This window comes from Echinops telfairi, unplaced genomic scaffold, assembly GCF_000313985.2.
Source record: "Echinops telfairi isolate 266 unplaced genomic scaffold, ASM31398v2 ScPeMD7_1;HRSCAF=3_0, whole genome shotgun sequence".
Taxonomy (NCBI): domain Eukaryota; kingdom Metazoa; phylum Chordata; class Mammalia; order Afrosoricida; family Tenrecidae; genus Echinops; species Echinops telfairi.
Window position 1 is genome coordinate 2821975 of NW_022103896.1, and position 3608 is coordinate 2825582.

Here is a 3608-nt window from a genome sequence, read left to right on the forward strand (position 1 = left end):
ACTCCCAGCCCTGCCGGACATGGGGGGCTGCATCTCATGGGTTCCGCCTGTTGCTGTAGTTGCCTCTCCTTCAGGCCCCTAGCCCGATGCTGCGACTGCGGGTTGCAGGGTCCACTCTGGCTCACAGCCACCCTGCGAGACTGAGCAGCCCTGATCCCGAGGCCTCCAAGGTGGCCAACTTTACAGGAGCAGATGGCCTCTGCTTTCCCCAGTGTTGCCGCTGGGTGGGTTTGAACTGCCCTCCTCCCGGTTATCTGCTGAGTGCTTAATCACTGTGCCACCAGGACCCCAGCTTGCCAGATGAGCTGACCGGAAAGTCATGAGTGCTGGTAGGAGCTTAGAATTTCAATCAGCAGTCGAGGCAGCTGTTGGGTCCAAGATTCATACCCATTCCCAGGCAGGAGTTGCTAAAGGGGACCCTGGATAGGCACTGAGACGTGCCTGTTACCACAAGCGCCCCGTACACACATATACACACATGTACACACATGTAGGCAGGCGGGCATTGCACTTTGGTTTTGTGGTGTTGGAGTGGGATTCCTGACTGTGTGACCCAAGGATTGTAAGTAATAAAATCTAAGACCGGAGGAGGGAACGGTAGTAGGGCTTAAATCCTGAGCACCCAGTTTGCAGAAGACTCTGAATGACAGTGAAAGCCTCCTAATCCATTTTCAGGGTCCCCCTGTGGATCTAGCCACCAGTGAATCCCTTCTAACCAGTGGCCAAGAATGTGAACTGAGGACTCCTTTTCTTGTGTGGGGCCATGGGCTGGCCTGCCTTCCCTTCAGGTGTTGAGAGCCTACAGTGGGTGAGCACCAACCAGTCCTAAGAGCCAGCAGCAGGCATCTCATTGGCGGATCGGCCATGTGTCATTCGGTGTGGGTGTGAGTGTGGCACACGGCAAGGTTTGCCTCCATGGAGGAGTCCTGGCCAGTGTGCCTCCGGTGCGGCCACCACCTGTCTGTCGTGAAAGCCACCTGCATGCTCTAGGACGCTGAGCAGCTTCAGGAGCCTCCAGACGGAGGCAGAGTGGAAAGAAAGGCCTGGTGACCTTCTGAAACAACCAGGCCATCAAAATCCTTGAGACCCGGATGGTGCCGGGTTCACCATGATCGAGTCTGCCGGAAGCAGCTAACAGAAGAGGTTTCATCAGAATGGGAATGTGGAACCAAACTAAATTCTCGTGGGGTCCAGACTCGAGGGAGCTCTGGTGGCTGGATGAAGCCTGGAAACGACTGGCCCAGGATCTCCTTTCAACCCTTGGCCAGCCAAGGACGACCCCCCAGAGGGAGCAGTGCTCTCCCCGAGGGCTAACTTGCGGCATGGAAATGACCACCACAAACCCAGAGTCAGAACGGAGGCGGAGGGCCTCAGCAGAGGAGGGTGCCAGGGGGCAGCATCTGCAGGACTGGTGAGCTAGTGAGGTGCACTCTGCTGTGTGTATATTTCCAACAACAACAACAGTAGGAGATACATTTTGAGGAAGACTATGTTTCAGGATCCTATCCCTAAAAACCAAACCACAGCCCCCTATGGACCTCTTGGATTGATGATGGAGTAGGCGTGGGCTCTGTCCCATGGCGCACGGTGGAGTGGGATTGCCGGGTGTCGCGGGGCAGGTGGGTGGCAGCTCTTTGTGTGGACGGGGACAGAGCGGCCGGCCACAGCCCTGCATGCAGTGAGCGTGGATGAGCCCAAGCCAGAGAAAGCCTGGTGACAGGCACATCCCCTCCCCCAGGACACCGGAGCCGCGTCAGTGGTGGGAACCCACCAGCCCCCCACTCGGAGGTAGAAAGCGCCAGCTGCGTGCTTCAGTGACTATCCCGGACCCAGAAGCCCACAGGGCAGTTCTGCTGGGTCCTTCAGGGTCACCGTGGGCCAAGATCTCCCCGGTGGTGGGGTCTGGTTTTGTGCTTTGCCCTGCAGGTCTGGGGGGCATTCTGGGTACCTTCTGTTCTGGGTCTCCCTCGAAAGCACAAGGGAGCCTCGAGCTCCCAGAGTCACAAATGCCCCCCACCCTGACACTGGCTACTGAGATAGCCTCTGCTGGGGGGTGGGCCCCGTCTGTTGTCTGGGCATTTATAGTTGCCGCCACTGTGCTGCACACCACACTTGCCGGGCAGCTGCTCGTAATCCCACTTAGAGATGGGCACCGGGGGCAGGAGAGTGTGCCGCTTATCCAAGACCACCCTATGAGGGGCCCTGGATTCCAATCTGGTTCCTCGTGGCTCTGAAACCCAGGGTCCACACACAGGCGACATCATGTGGCTTCTCCGATGGCCAGGTGTTTGTCCCAAACCTGGCATCTGTCCCAAACCATTCTGCACCCACTGCCATTGCGTAGCCCCTGTGGGACAGAGCAGAACTACTCCTTAAGGATTTCTAAGGCTGTCAGTCTTCACAGAGGACCAGACGGCCTCATCTGTCTCCCAAGGAGCGGTGGGTGGGTTTGAACTGCTGACCTGGCAGCATTACAGTGCTCACCACACAGGGCTGCAGGACTCCTTATGAATGAGCAGGAAATGGCAAATGACAAGAAGAGAAGGCAGTCGTAAGGAACCAGTGAACAGACCCTCGGCCTTCTGGACCCCAGACCAAGCCCTGTCCCGGGCCCCCTACAGCCCCAGCACTCAGAACCCCTCAGCTTCCTTCCATGCCTAGCCCGAGACCCTCTTTGTCTCTGGTTCTTTTTCTCTGCAAAGCAGATTTCTGGCAGGACATGCTCTTCAGCTGAAAGAATAACCCCTGTAAACTTCTTGAAGCAGTTGCCAAGGAAACCTAGCTCAAGCCTGCAGGCAGATGATCAGGACCTAACCGATCTTCATGGTCCTGCCCCTTCAGCAGACTACAGAGCAGAGGCCAGGGCACAGACCCCGGAGTGCTGGCCACCGGGCGCAGCCAGAAGGACACCGGCCTCCAGAGTAGGCTGGGCTGGGTGGGGCAGAGCCCCATTCTCCAACCCCCCCACCACACAGAGGACGCTGGGAGGCAGGAGAGTGAAGTTCCTTCCGGGGGAAGGAGGGGCGTCAGTAAGAAACAGCGTCTGGGGGGACGGTTGATGCACCTGTACCAGCAGAGGGGTCCCGCGGGAACAGGCAGATGGAGAACCCTTTGAGGTCAGAAGTCAGAATGTTGTCTGCGAGCCATGCAGGACCAGGACGCCCAGCTGGACTGGATGGGCACCTGACCACTGGGCTGTGGTCACCTTTGGCCCAGCCCCTCAGCTGGGGTTCCACGTGTCCCTTTGAAACCTCATAAAGCGACGGGCCACCAGTGCTGTGCTGGCCTGCATGTGACTGTGATGCCGGAAGCCTGGCCACTGCCCTCTCAAAGTCCGGCAGGCCACCCTTGGTGGACAGACTCAATGGAGCTGCCAGAATAAGACTAGGAAGAAAGGCCTGGCGATACCCTCCCCTCTGAGGGGGCCAGAAAACGTTCACCGGAAATTCTAGCGTCTCGAGATGCCGTTTCTCCGCAAGCCTATGGAAGCTCGCCTTCTAAATTGGTTCAGCCCTGCCTTTGCGCCCTCTGCCCTGGTCTGCCCTGGGAGGTCAGCATCTGCTCTCTGCTGTGCCCCGGGCCACGTGCCATGGCGCCAAGGCCAGACC

General features: G+C 58.2%; 1 protein-coding gene across 1 annotated transcript in view; it reads left to right on the plus strand.

The window, feature by feature from the left end:
* TRAPPC9 (trafficking protein particle complex subunit 9) overlaps nucleotides 1–3608 on the plus strand; it is a 313018-nt gene that overhangs the window by 25996 nt on the left and 283414 nt on the right. The window lies entirely within an intron of this gene.